Genomic DNA, 15,965 nt, shown 5'->3' on the forward strand with positions numbered 1-15,965 from the left:
TAGATTTATTGAGGCTGTAAACTCTGCTGATGCTTGATGATCTTTACCCTGATATCATAGATCCTCAAATTCATAATGAGAGACAAAAACAGCACATTAATATCCTTTCCTTAGAGAAAATAGCATATATTAAAAAAACAGATTATCAAATACTCTTTTGGGGATACCAAGTGAGTTCAGTGGAAACACGTGCAAAATCTGTCTGAAGATAATTTTTGCTGATGATACATAAATAGATATATTGCCTTTTTAATATTAAAACAGGCAAAAAAAAATATAATAATAATTTATTCTTCTTTTGCCAGAGAACTCTAATAAGCTGTCTTGAGGGAGCCTCTCAGAGATCTGCTGTGATCTGCTCAGAGACATACATGTAAGATGGAAAGTTTCTTCTCTATTTCCACAAGGCAATAAAGAGTGAGAGTGAGACACTAAAAGACAAGGTATCAAAATCCCCCAAAATTTCCTATCACAAGAGCAGGAGATAACTGAACAGTCTGAAACCTGACACCCTAATGTGTCAGCTTCTATGGGGTGTATAACAAATTCAACTTGCAGAAAGACGTGCATCCCATTATTTTAAAACACTGCAACAGTAGCTGCAAGGTTAATTCACCACTCAGGTGGCTGGCATTTACACAAGGCATCGAAAGGGAGCAATGTTGTGGGTAAATTGGTTGTACCAGTCTGAAGTATTCAGGTAAAAAGTGGTTGTTGGAGCAGTGACTGTGCTGTCTGGAAGACCATACAAATTCCTTGGCAAGAACAGACTTCTAAGAGAGCCCTGCTTTAACCTCAGGCAGCACCTAGTTGCATCAAATTGAGTCAAGACCTGCAACTAAAACAGTTTGTTTTGGTCTTTTTATTTTTTTTCTCTCAAAATCATCTAAGGCCCTCAGAGATAAAAGCTGCTGTACTTGTGTAAGCTAAGCATTGGTGTGAGAATATTCTTCTACACAGCATTGAAATTTGACCCTTTCTGTCTCCTTTGTACTGTGCCATCAGTGCCAAGAGAATGAAGAGCTATTTTAACAGGACAGCTGGAGATTTCTTTGATGTAGATGGTGCTATACCTTCCACTTTTCCCAGTCATTGGGAACATTGTAGGGTGGGCCAAAAAGAAAGGCTTTAGGTAGGCGCAGAGTGAACTGTGCTGATACAGCACAGCAGGCCTGGAAGGAATGATCTCACGTAGCATAATTTAAAAGATCCCTTAAATTTCCTATGTGTTTTAGGGATCATCTTCATTTGAAGCAAGGGTCACACGGAAAGTCAGCATAAAGCCCACTGTTTTCCTTCACTGACTTAACACATTACAACAAGATCATTCTTATAAACTTTCTGTGCAGGTGCTGTGCAAGATAATTAATGAACAATACTTACACTGTTACACTGTTAGAAAACCTAGAGTACCTCAGATGTTCAAAGAGATCATATCCTCATTTTATAACATGTTCAGATGATTATTTTTTTCCTTCTTATAAGTGTAAAACAGAACAAATCATTCATGATCATGGTTTTACAAGATGTACAACCGTACCTTAGCCATAGGAAACACTGGAAGCAGCTAGCGGCAAAAATCTCATCCAAGACTTTTTATTTTTTCTAAACTTTGAGACAGGAGCTCCACTCTTCTTTCAACAAATGAGTTTCACAAGACTATTGGGTAAAGCAGTTCAACTATCATGATGTAATATGCAGGATGTTTGCACGCACAGGTTCAATATGACTACATTGTTCCTTATTTATAAACAAGTCATTTTGTACTGGCACAGCTTCACACATTTTTGATGATGAGAGCTGCTCTTTTCTTGGCAAAGCAATGCAAATTCATCAGAGCACAAGGAATCAACATCACAAGATTTCAATGAATTGAACCATCATTGCATGACTCAGAGATAGGGCAGATTGAAGAGATAAAGCAAGGAGAAACTTCCCTGAAATACAGGAAACTAAGGAAGACATGGATTTAGGAGGAAATGAAAAATGTATGTTTCCTGTGGTGCATCATCTTATTTTGGAAAGAGTCTTAGTTCTCTTGTGGGTTTGTCTCTGACCCATTCAAATTATTGTGATGTATACTTGTATGCTTAAAATTATTTCTCCTCCCTTTTATTGTGCTGTCATGTTAATGGATTCGTGTGTCACTTTCTATTTTCATTACAACTTCTGTCAGGAACATGAAAAATCCAAATTTCTTAGTAATTTGTAAACTACCACAATGTACTCTCTTTGGCCTGACCTTGTCATTATTGTATAACTTAATTGGCCAACTATTCCACTTCTTTTCCTTTTCACAGCCTTATTATAGTGGAAAATGAGAAGATACTTGTCATTGACCAGTCAATCAAAAATACACACCATTTAGAGATGAAAATAACAACCTCTCAATTAATTTTATAGAATTAACACTCATTATCATAAAAGTCTCCTGAGATAAAGATTGAGATGAGGACTAATAAGCAGACATTTAGCCATTCCTCTGACAAAGCTTGTAATAAAATTAGGAAATGGAACAGTTTAATTCAATCACAAAATTGCAGTTCCATAGTTTCCCCCTCAGACTAGAAGGTATTTAAGAGACTTTCATTTTTCTCTGCACAAGGAGTCAGAGTACATCTGCTAGTTCTGCTCGCTGAAGTGTAGATCTGGCTGCAATTTAAAAAAATGTCTTTCCCAAGATACTTGATGACATTTTCACATTTTGGACTACCTCTCTGATGGAAAGCATAACCGTTTCACTATTACGTTGTTATTTCTCACAATGGTTTTACCTCATACAGTTTCTATCTTCAGATGGAGTCATTTTAAACTTTCTAAGGAAAGGATGGTCTTTTCTTTTTTTTTAACTCGTGGGTTCACAACATGACATGTTGTGCTGTATCACAAAAGTAACAATAATATAAGAGAAATAAAATAAGTAATAGACATGACAGAAATCCATGCTCTAGAACTGTCCACAAATCAGTAAGATTTGGGGAGAAGTGAGCCCTAATAAAGGCTGCTTTATTATTACTGTGGGAAAATCAGACACTAGTCATTTAGTACCTGAATTAAGGTAACACAGGCTTCAAAATGAAAAACTGTTTGAGACAAAAGCTTTTTATTTTTATGAAAAGAAGCAGTTATCACAGCATCAGTAGTTGTCACAGAAAAGTATAGTCAGATATAGCTATGAATATTTGTTGCTCCTGTAACCCAGACAAATATTTAAAATGAAATATTGTGTTTCATCATATAAAGACTATGTATCTATTTAAAAGTAATGATTAAAAACATCATTGTCATTCAGTTTAGTGTTTCACTAGGAAATTTAAGCACCTTGAAAAAAAACTCCCACCTTGAAAAAAAAACTTCCAAGAGATACATCCCAAGATTGGGAACACTTTGTGTATCTTTCTGTAGTCTTTACAGCCTACCTCTGCAGAAAGCCATGAGCTTACAGAAAACGGATACAGTTTAAAAAAAAAAAAAAAAAAGTCAGCTGACCATGCCAATTGCCTGATAGATATGAGATTAGAGGACCCAGGGTAGGGAAACAGTGATCAGGTAGAAATTACCTTTCTTTCCCCCTCTTTTTTATTTCAGGTCAAAGAGCAGAGATTTGAAATGAGAGTGTGGCCTTTGGAAAATAAGCACCTAAACCTTTCTGTAGTAGACTACAGTAGTTCAAGATTATTAGGTTGCACATTATTCTCTTTCTGAGTCGAACAAATCAATTTGCTGCTAGACAAATAAGCACATAATGCAAAATGCCAACTTACAGATTGGTATCATTAAAGAGAGAGCATGGTTTTATTGGCGAGGGAACATATTTCGCCTACATTGCAGATCTCATGGTAGAAAGCTTTGTTTATACAGGATATATGACCCATTACATCTTGTACACTATAAAGAAACGAAAGATATGGTCAAATAGGATTGAAATGAAAGTGCAAGAATTAGGATTGTCATACCCATACCACAAACAAAACTGCCTGTTTCTTTACAGGCATGTTAGAATTGGGAATTGATTTGTTACAATAGATGCATAACGGAAAAACTGAAAGATATTTTGTATAGAGGTTTTTAATATCTCATAATGCAAAGTATCTGATGCTTTATGTCTAGAAGTTTTAAATAATTAGCTATTTTTTTGTTATGGTTCTGAGGACTCGTTGATTAAACTTGCTAAGGTAGCATTCCAGAAATCTAACCATAATTTAGTAGGAAGATAAGGAAAATCTGCCTTTAATACAGAGGCTCTATAGCTGTTTTGAAGATTGTAATCAAAGCCTGGGAAGAGAAGGATTAAGTTAAGCTGTATCTTGAGTGTTGTCTCTTTTGCTGTATTGGTATAGTATGGTTCTAATAAAAAAAAAAAAAAAAAGCAGTCTACATTTAAATTATTCATGCTCTTTTTCATTAGGAAACCAAAAGTCAATTTAAAAACTTGGTAAAATTTTTATGAAAGGCAGAGCCTTACAATAACTTTGACTTTGCATTCCAAGGTAACAACCTTTTCCTCACAGTTCCTTCTCCCAATAAAAGCACATTTAAAATTTACATCTTTCAGGAGTGATGAGGCTCTGTAAACAAACATAAATATGCATTGCACTGTTCCAGGTTGGACGTCTGTCGCTCAAATCCTGTCATGCCGCAAGCTATCCTGATACAATCAGAAGGGAAAATGAAGTTAGTTAGATGGGTTTACAGGATGATGTCTGTGCTGTGACAGATGTTTTTGCTCTAGAAACATTATGTTTTATTATAGAACAATTGCTTCTAATAGCTCTTATGTTTATGTTCAATGTGTTGCAAGTTCACCTCTATACCAGAAAAGAAGAGAGGAAAGAGAGAAAAGAAAGAGTGTGTGTATATATATATATATATATATAATTATTTTTTTTTTCCCAGTAGAAAGTAATTTGGGCAGCTGGTGAACTGTGGAACTCACCAGTCTGAGTTCTCAAACACACACAAACTGTGCCTTCATGGTTCAAGGAAGAACTGGCATTAGGCCCGAAAGGATTATCAATCACCGACTGCACAATATCATCTGTTATAAATTGGGAGCCTGATTAATAACAGTGATTCAAGCATGTTACTTGAATACTGTGATCTTTATTGACTACCTGGACTAGTGACTTTCTCTTTTCATATTGTTTGCACTCAATTTGTGCTGCTTTCAGTTACCAATACTGTATATTACTATTTCTGTTATGATTGTTTTCCACATTAGATAAAGTCAATACTGAAGTGTCAGGTGAAGCAAGTAAATTTTTCATCAATTGTGTATAAGACAGTGCCCTACTTTTGATTTTCTTTTTTTTTTTTCATTTCTCAGTGACTGTATTGCATGCATATCTGTTTTCTCATGTCATTGTAAGAATACCTAGAAAACAAGTTTTATCCATATTGGTTAAAAAAATATCCTTTGAAGCTGTTTACCTCTTTAGATTTCTTTATTTTTCCCATAGTACTGACTTGATTTTTTTAATAGAAAAATAAGAATAGATTCAGAAAGCTTAATTTCCATATTAGCACATGAACATTACTTTTAACCTGGATCCAATTGAATTGAACTTTGTATATTTTTCCAGTCACAAAGTCAATCTATGGCTGAAGAAAGGGACTTTGGATTTCTATCCCCCAGTTACCCATTACATTTTAGGAGCTCTGTGAAAAAGAATGTCTGACTTAATCTGAGTTTTTTGGTCTTGTTGATTTCAACTTGATAAATTATGCTTTAGCTCTTTCATCTTCACCCTGTTAGTCTAGTCCAAAGAGTGTACCAAATTGCTCTTTTGACTGGCATAGAGCTTGCGTCCACGTGATTCCCAGCAACTGTCTTTCACCAAACTGGCAGAGCTGACCTTTTGCTCCCAAGATAACATGCTCAATCCTGCATACTAACCAAGTCAGTTCTGATAGATTGGAATAGACTGAAGAATAAACCATTTCCTGCAATTTACTCAGTATTGTAATCCTGAAAAATTAAGATATAATATTAATAGACATGTAAGCCATTTAACCTACAACTGAAATCACATGCTCTGCAGAATCTCCTGTAAGTATGAAAAGTGCAAGCCCGTTTATTAGTTAGTGAACAATAGTAAATATATCCTGCAAGTACTTTATTGAGCTAGTGTGAAGCTGACCTAGACAGTAAATAACCCAGTAGAAACAAATAAACAAGCAAATCTATTTTAGCATCATAATTGTTACATGAATACTTATAAATTTGGGACACTGGAAATCAGACTTCATGAATGACAATCATTATTAGTACCTTGAAAATCTTTAAAAATCAGGATGTTGAGGTATGTACCTCAAAAGAAATAAAGCAGATAGTGGAGCAGAAGCCAAAAGTCCACGCTCATATTTTTTGCTGGAAGGCTAATGACAAATGTCAATGATTGCCTTTTAAGAACAGAAAACTGATTTAGATTTTTTTTTTTTTTTAAAGCATTTTATTTCTCTTTTATGTTCATTTTCTAGGTATTTTCTTACTTACAGGAACCAAAAGTCTCAGACTACATTGCAATTACTTACAAATGAGATCTGTCTTTTCCTATTTAAGCAACTTCTGTTTATTGCCTAGTTGGTCTGAGAATGGAGACTGCTGGAAAGCATAGTCCTCAAGTTGAGAGTGTAAGGCAGTAACTTCTATTTTGCAAATATTACCACTTTCTGCACAGCCTGTGGGGCTGCAGGGTGGGATGAGCTGGGATCTCTGCATGGCATCAGCATCACAAAGCTGATTATCCCGCCTGTTTGGCCAGGTACAGAACACACCCTGAGGCCCTTTCCTGGCATCCTATTTCTGACTTCCTCCTGTGATTACTCTGCATTCACTTGTTAGATGTTAGTATTGTTTTTGAGTGTTTGCTTTACCTGCATTCATGTGCAAGAAAAAGGGTGTTGTGCAGGGTGCTATACTGCCAGAGAAGGCAGATCCCAAAAAGTACTGTTGGAAGAACTTTCCAGAGAGAGGAGGAGGGGAAGGACTTGAACTTACTGGGATAAAAAGATGCACCTGAGCTGAACATGGAAAACTTCATCTGCCTTCTTCTGTAAGCAGAGGAAAGAGTTATACAAACATAATTGACCAGAAAAATAGTTTTGTTATATTCCTCCCTGCATCATGAGGTATTGTGTGAATAGGAAAGAGTTAACCCAAGGAGCCTTGACAGGACACTTCCCAACAGCTCCAAGGCTGGTGTTATGGTGGATTAACCTTGGTCATATGTTCTTTTCTTTATTGAAATAGAAAACAAATACTTACATCTGCATGATGTCTCTGTTGCTGTCCTCTTCTAACCTACTCACAGCTAACTTGTTACACTGAAGTTTTAGAAACATGTTTCTTGATTAAAATGCCTGTCAGTTTTCAGATGATGTCTAATAGCTTAGTGTTAAACCTCTCCTAAAGCCATGGGTAGAAGACAAATGTTGACATTCTGCTAATTAAAGCAGAAAGAATTTCATAAGGCCACTATGAAGTCACATGTGGTGCAAGATCACACAATAAAATCCTATGATTATTTAAGCAATACTTTCAGCTGACCTTTGCCCACCCTGGGATGCGGTTGGGGGCAGGCTCTCCCAGTAACTCAAGCTTCTCTATAGCACACTGAAATAAAGACAAGAAAGTGAAAAATGCTGAGTGCCTCACCAATCAGTTTTTATCTACTACTGGGGAGACAGACAGGAGTCCCAGAGGAGTCTGGAAACTCCAGCGATTCTTTCAAAAGGTCCAATAGAGAATTTTGCTCTTTCAGAAATACAGATGCATTCCCATGGGAGACTAAAGGAAAGATGTCTTCCTTGGAAGAATGTTTTCTTCAGCAGCATAAAACCCTGAAACCCTTTGCATCAGAAAAACAGCAAAGTGAAATGCAGATCAAGAGACTTTGAGGAGGAACATTCATCAGACTGAAATTATGAAAGATGTTCTCACAAATTGTACTTTAAAGAAAAGATGAAGTCTAGAAGGAGAAATGTTGAGAAACCTCAATATTCCATAGAGCAGGGACCTCTCTAGAAAAAATTAATTTATTGGACAGTATTCCCAGAAGTGTGGTATTTTGAGCACAGAGCTAAACTCTTTGGCTTATCCTGTAGCATCAGTGACCTAGGATATGATTCAGTGTCCCATTGAAGTCAGGAGGAGGTTTCAGCTGTGTTCAACAGGGTTTGCTTTGCACTCTTATGAAACAGAAAATTCAGAGTGCAATTTGTAGCCTAAGGTATGCTGTCAGGGGAGGAAAAGCGCTGCATGCAACAAATCAACCCACAACCAGGCCAGCTGCCACAGAAGAGAGAAAAGATATAGGCAGAGTGACAGCAGGCAAAATATCAGGCATCTATGGACAAACAAGCAGGTGGGCAACATCCAGGCAGCATTACAACGGCTGCCTGAGGAGCACCAGCCAATATCACAAAGCTCCAGAAGCAAAGCAGCCGAGGCAGAGACAAATGAACCAACTAATACACTTTAATGCAAGCAGCCATACACCAGCCAGCGTGGCTGACCAAGGGAGTCAGGGGCTATTCCAGCAATATAAAGGTTCGTGGGGACTGGGCCCACCCTGCTCCAGGAGTCAGACTTGAATCTGCTGTTCAAGGAGAAACAGGGTCCCTGTCACAGGGTGCGGGGCCTGCTACTGGTGCAGAGCAGCTTGACTCAAGGTACAGCAGGAGGAACTTGGCATGGTTCTCCCAGTTGTTGGTTCACCCACAGATACACCTCCTGCAGGCAGTCCTGCCCACCCTGTTTTCCACCACCAGACAGCATCAGTCCTGGCTTACAAAAGTAATGTAAAGCAGAGGAAGCTGCCTGTCACAGTGAAAGACATTCACTGCTGTATAGACAATGTGAGTAGTATCATTAAAATATACCAACAGGGACATTTACATCTGTCTAGGGGCCTAGCTCACAGCAATAGGCTTAAATGGGACTGAAGTGACACCCCACCTGAAGTTTCAGGGCTTTACAGGAACACACATGGCCAACTTTCATTTCCATTGCTACTTGTATCATGTGGGGAGCTATCATTGCCCATATTTCTGGACAGGTTTAATTTATTTAGGATATGCAGTAGGAAATATTCAGCTTGGCAATTCTAATACACAGTCCCCTACAGCCCATGCAATTCATTTTTTTCTAACTGGCTGGTGTTGCCCTCCTGCTGTATTAGCCTGATACTGCCCTCCTGCTGCTCTGTCCACCTGCTTCAAATTTATTTCCAAAATGTTTCTCTACTGTAGGATCTTCTCCCTAAAGGGGAATGAGTTAATAGGTTTACTCCTCTTGATGTACTCTTAGATCTCTTCTGCACTGAGATTTGACTACTGACTATGCAATTTCTTTATTTTTTATTTCTAAGCTAAAGATAAAAATCCCCTAGCCAAAGAAAGATTTCTTAATGGAAGATACTGCAATTTGAACCCTGAAATGGGCATATATGAATGACTTGCATGATATTACAATCTGTGTTGTAGCTCGTTTCTTTTCAAAATAGTAAGAAATGGAAGAAATATACCAGGTAATTTTTTGAAGTAGGATCCCAAAGCTGATTAATGTTCTGAACACATGAGATGAACTCCCCTTTCAACTCCTGGAGAAGACCCGTAAATTTAGCAAGAGAATGATAACTTCAATGTAAAATATTTAAGCCATCCCCATATAAAAGTCAATAATATCCCTGTTGCAGAATGCCTTTTTATTTATTTATTTATTTATTTATTTTAAAGAAATTTGTAGATGGGAATTCTATCTATAGTAAAACTTATACAGGAATTTCTATACAATGTTATTGGTTTCATCCCTGTTAAACTGTAGTCCAGTCTTCAATATGAGACTATAATAGTAACAGTTCCAACTGTGCAGATATCCCTTCATAGATTACAGAAGTATATTTGTTACTACTTTCCCTTTTCTTCTGTTATGTAAATTATTATATAACATTTTGCAAACTCTTACAGATTTGCTGAAGAAAAATTCTCACTATGTCAAACTGACCATTTTTCCTTGTAATTCAGACCTGCGTACAGATGATGGAGGGAAAGTTTCTTATTTTCAAATGTAATTGAATAAGCTCTTACTGGAAAATTAAGGATTTCTGGAGAGAATTTAGCAGAACAGATGTATGCTTTCCCCAAATGAAAAACACGCATCTGTTTCCTAGAAATCTAAACAACAACAGCAAAGCAGTCACACAAACAAGTTGTGTTTTTTCCCCCCCTACAGATGGTTCTTATTTTTATACAAATCGGGGGGAAAAAGCCACAATGGAAATTTCTAAATGAGGCAATGAAGTGCATTCTTATCAATGAAATTTAAATGGTCTCCAGGATGAAATTATTTTATACAAATCTGCCCAATTGTACCTGAAAGCCATGCAAAAGTCTTTCTTGCTAAAATGCTGCCTTTCAGCCTCCCTGCTTCCATTTAGTCACAGTCTGATCTCCCTATCAATTCCCTTTTTCCATTTCTGTTACCTGTAGATCATTCTGCTGTGCTCCTATAACGTGGATTTAGAGTTTATGGTCAGGAATTGATATTATCCAGAGCAAACCCTTTTGATTAGATATTCCTGTTCCATGTTCAGAGCTGACAGGAAGGCTATGCTTTTTGATGTCATGAGCAGCATTTCCCCCATCTCCCCAGTAATCATGTTTTGCAGCCACAAAAATGAATTGATAGAAGAGTTGCCCAGAATATCAAAAAGCCCCATCCAGAATGACAAAATATATTAATGTAATTAAGTATTAGGATTAATTTCTTAATATTTCTCACTTGTCCATTTGAGAGATGGGTCTCTAAATTTTCCTTTGGTCACACTAATGAAAACAATATCATCTAGAAGTCCAGCCTGTGTGGACAGCAATGATAAGACTGGATAATTGCAGGATTAATAACTGGCATTTTATTGTGTCTGAAAGCAATGTAACACCATATAGGCTTTGAGCAACTTGAAAACGTAGCCACATGGTACAATATTGCTACTCTGACCACTTTTTCCTTTCACTTTTTTTTTTTCCCCCCAAGCATGGGGGAACAATTGGACTACAGAGGTATGATTGTTTCTGGGTCATATTCTCTTCTCGAGTTTCCAAAAAGCAAGCAATGAAGCTCAGGCAGCTCCAGTAGCTCTGTGACAAAGTAGAACAAGTTTCAATAACTGCTGTTATTCCTCTTCATTTACAGTGCAGGCCACAGGGTAACTGTTTAATGTGGTAGCCAGTTCCCTGAACCTCTTGTACATTTGCTGAAACATGAAGCATTTTCCTAATACTTTGAGCTTCTTGAATAAGTGTAGGATTTCAAAGCTAAAAAAAAAAAAAATTTAGGGGCTAAAGCTCTACTGAATAATCTGGCTCTGGAGAGAGAGCCTGCACACTAGTGTCCTTCCTTTGTGGCTAGGACACTTCACCCTCGATTAGGGAAAGTTACCTGTTAATAGATCTGTTCTCCCTTTGTTGCTAGATTGTGATGCTGGGCAACTGGTGGAAACTAGGAGCCAGGCAACCAGCATGCTAAGCAAAGCAACTACGGATCTTAATTAACGTGCAGAACAGGATGTAGGCTTGGACAGTTTATCCATGCCATCTGGATACAGTACGGATGCAAGAGAAACTTGAACCTAATCTAATAGGTATGTAAGCTGTATGAAAGGAGCTAGTAAGAATCCCCATGTAAAACAATCTTGCATTAAACAGACAGGCTGGCAAAAGAGGTTGCAGAAGTTGCCCAGGCTGACTTGGAAGCCCCTTCCACTTCCATGGGATGTGCGAGCAACTTGGCACTGACTGCAGAACATCTTGCCTCTGTCTGCAGCCACCCTCCCTGCCCCACCTCCTCCCGTGCACAACTCCCACAAAAGATTTGTTTTCACACATTCTGCTTGAGAAAACATTACTTTATCCCCTTCTTCCTTGTGAAATGAGGGTTCTTTTCCCTCCTGCAAGGGCTTTCTGTAGCTATTCCACATGCACTACTCAACCTAAAGAACTTTATCATAATAGATGCTCAGATACAATGGCCCAAATGTGGTTATCCTGTCTATTCTATCCAGTGCATTTTGACAGATATCATCATCATTTGGTTTAATCACCTTGATAAAAATCATTTTCACCAAATAAGTATTATTTTGGTAGCACAGATCTGTTTGCATCGATGTAGCAAATTTATTAATCCACAGAAAGAATCATTATATTTTTACAGAATGTACTTTCTTTTATAAGTGTGCTTAAAATAATTGTTTCACTTTCTTGGGTCTCAAGCTTAGTTTACATCATCCTGAATTTCCTTCCCCTCAGCCTTCCACACAGCCATTCCCACACTAGGTGCCTTTCTATCCTTTTCTCACAGATCTTTTAGGTTAACTGGAGACAAATTAACACCACTGCTTTTCATTTAACCTTCAAGATGCATTTCTTCTTGTTTCTTAGAAATAATATTTTGGTACATGTATTTCCAATATGAACATATACCTACTCCAGCCAGATCTGGAAATTGTACCGCCTATTCTATATCTTGACTACAAAGATTTACATCTCTTTAGGACATAATTTGTGACATTTTTGACTCTTGAATATTTAAAAAATTGACCTACACAAAATTTTCTGAGCCACTCTATATTATACCATTTTAAATATGGAGAAGCACAGCCATTTCTTCCATGTGCATTAGCCCTGCACACTTACTGTAGATTAACTACTTTCAGACAGCCTTTGTAGGTGGATGCTTGTTAAATCCTGAACAGAGTTAGCTTTTAACATTCGGAAACACAAAATGAGTACTAGGTTTTATGCCTCTTTAATGTGGCTTTTTGTATTTGTTTAGTAAAACTCTTAAAAGTAAAGCTATGAAAGACATGCCATGAGGGATGATTTGAGGCAATACTTGTTTTTTCCCCCTTTTTACAAATTCTATATTGTCATGAAATCAGATCAAAATTGTTTCAGTTTTAAATAGTTTCTACTTTCAAAACAGAAAATCATGAATGGCAGCTTTTCTGGTTATGGCAGTTCTAAGGCATAACTGCTCTTCTGAATGAAAACGCAGAGATGCTGGAAGACTTTGCTGAAGTAATATCCAGTAACTTAAGAGTGAAGTATTTTAATTGTATAGTATGTGACACGTCAGCACGTGTGAGAGAACTGTGTACATGTACTTGTGTCTATGCATACCCATGCATACAACTGATAGATGTAGAGAAGAGTCCTTTCTATTCCCAGATAACAAAAACAAAATGCTTTAGTAAGAGATATTACTTGGAACACATTCCGTATCCAGAAGCCTCCTACAAAATAGATAGTAGAATTTCTTTGCTAGTGCTTGTATGTCCCTATCACTCAGAGCAGCTGAGATTGCTCACGATCATGCCATGGAAATAACAGCAAAGGACTCTTCTGCTAGAGCATCGAAATGGTTACACTGTGAGAACACTGAACATTTGACTAATTTCTACTGATAATCTCTGTCTTGACATCTTTCACTGCTGTTCCACCCCCCACCCATCTGCAGTGAAATAAGATTATAGAAAAGAACCAGGAAAACACGTGAGCATCAAGGCCTGAAACTGTTGCCTAGTTATGGAAGATTTTGCCATGCTTTTTAATCTATAAACCCTTAAACAACCATTTTATTTTTCCCCTTTAAATGTTCAGAAATCAGTCAAGCTGCACAGCAGCAATGTTGTGTGCTGGCAGAAAACACACATCTAAAATTCTTTTGTTGTCCAAACATATACATACACACACACTGCAGTACATTACATTTTTGTGGGTAGGAGATTTTTTTTTTTATTAAAGCTGAAGTTCACGAACACCATATACGATGTGCAAGGATTAGAAAAAATACTGCAGCACTTCAGCTTCTGTACAGAGGGACAAAAGCATCTTTTCTCTGCTCCTGTAAAAGTGACATGATAGCTTGCTTATGTTTCCTAACTTAGCAGTCCAGCTGTGAGATCTGGAAAGCAACCATTGAATCTCTCGCCTCTTTTCTTTAGGAGTGTCACAATGTGCAGCTTTCTTTGTGTTGCCCGTATGCCAGCAGTCTTTTTAAAAGCTACTCTTGCTCTACCGCTGATCATCTTTGCAACAGACAGTTAGTTGATTTCAGGAGAACTGATTTCCACTGCTTTCAGTTAGAGCAGAAACAGGTTTTCTCCCCTCTACCCCCCTCCCCTCTAAAAAATACTTGGCATTAGCAACAGACAAGTTTTTAAACTCCTATCAACAGTTCTTGGAACTAATATAAGTGCTGATCAAATTCTCCCAATTAAAATCTGACAGTGTGAAGCAGTATAACATTTTGCTGCAAAGTGATTTGGTGAGAAGTGTGGAAAATGAAGAAATGTTAAATACAGTGAATGCAATTTCTCCAGCATGTCTACCAGAATTTTGTCACTTGCTTTAGCTGGCATAGGATTTTTTTCTTTGCTGTGTTCAGTACCACACACAGTAAAGACAATCAGTGGCCCAAATTCTCATTTTCTTCCCATAATCATTACAATGAGTTGAATCTGTGCATATATCCTTGAAAAGACTTGAAATTCAGAAGAGTTTCATTTGTTGCCAATAGTTTCTTAAGTTATTTTAGGGACACTAATTCATATTCCAGTGACCTAAGTAATCCTGATCCATCCCACTGCACAAAAGTCTCTCTCTAAAATAACCAAACTGAATATCCTCATTCAGCATCATTGCAAAAAAATCAAAAAATCCTATTCTCTGGATAAGGCATTCTTAAATGTTCCTGTCCCTCTTAGCCATCATGTACAGAAGAAGCAAAGTACTTCTGCAGTTTTTCCTTTGTGCCATAAGAGGAAAGGAGCAGGATTTCAGCATATATTAATACCTCCACAAGGAAAATGTGTTATATACTTAGCCTCACTCATTTAGCATCAGTCTAAAGGAAGAGCACTTTATGAGCAGTAGTTAGTGGAGCTACTTAGGTGAACAAAGTAAAAGAGACTGAGACTGCTACACTTGAGCCAGATGAATCTATTCATATCCAGATGCCTCCATAACAATGACTGAAAGTAAAAATTCAGTCTAGGCAAGAACTAGGTGCTCATCTAAAAGGCCTTTTGCTGCAATAATGTGTAGGTAGAGACAAGCATTACAGACCAAAGAAATAAACACTTGTGGAAAGAAAAAAGCTCAGTCATGAATATCCCAGGGCAGTATGAATTTCCAGGGCTTTGGAGGGAGAGAGAGTGGACGCTGTGACCACCCTGTGTGACACAGGCATCTGTCAGAAGGGGAAGGGCAGACAGTTCTGGCTTCCTGCCCTGTCACAGGGGAGTAGGGGGAAGTAGAAACGCCATGTCAGAAGCACAAGTATCCTTCTCTCCTGTAGCTAGATCAGAAACCAGTTCAGAAACCAAAGCTCTTCACACTGTACCCCTTCTTTGAGGTGCACAAGGCTACAGCCCAGCTCAAAGAAGTTAATACATGTATGTTACAGAAGTGAGTTTTGAAGTGTGGAGGGCCTAGACAGAATTAATAATAAAGTACACCTCAGAGGGAAAACTTTGAGTTTCTCCTGAGTTACATGCCACTATTTGAAGTAAGTAGCCATCATTCCTTATTGGCAGCGAGCAGAAAGCCCTGCGCGCTTGGGCATTATCAGGTCTTTATACAGGAACACAATATCTGCTTGATAATGCATACACTGTTTTGTCGTAAGTTGTCAGCACACCTCCCAAAACAAATTGTCCCTCCATGGTTTTATAATTATGGGAATATTCTCAGCAGCCCTATCAGCCTGTTTGCATTCTGGTTCCAGACGTCTCTGGAAAATAGCCTATTGAATTGCATCGGAAACCAGGGCAGAGTTGACTTCCTGGTGGACTCCAAACAATTAAAAGGCTCTCCTTGGAAAGCACAGCCTGTACTCCATTATTTGTGCCATGCCACACTGCCCTGCAGCCGGTGTAATCAGCTTCATCTTGGTGACTCCACCC

At 37.9% G+C, this 15,965-nt stretch overlaps 1 long non-coding RNA gene across 1 annotated transcript in view; it reads right to left on the reverse strand.

Annotated features, from left to right (window-relative positions):
• Window positions 1-3,771: 3,771 nt before the first annotated feature.
• LOC137860634 (uncharacterized) overlaps window positions 3,772-15,965 on the reverse strand; it is a 40,774-nt gene continuing 28,580 nt past the window's right edge. Inside the window, exons 2-3 of the long non-coding RNA XR_011099113.1 lie at window positions 7,001-7,053; window positions 3,772-4,648 (exon numbers count right to left, since the gene is read on the reverse strand). This is a non-coding gene — a long non-coding RNA (uncharacterized lncRNA). The remainder of the gene's footprint in view (window positions 4,649-7,000; window positions 7,054-15,965) is intronic.

Source organism: Anas acuta, chromosome 8 (assembly GCF_963932015.1).
Source record: "Anas acuta chromosome 8, bAnaAcu1.1, whole genome shotgun sequence".
NCBI classification, from domain to species: domain Eukaryota; kingdom Metazoa; phylum Chordata; class Aves; order Anseriformes; family Anatidae; genus Anas; species Anas acuta.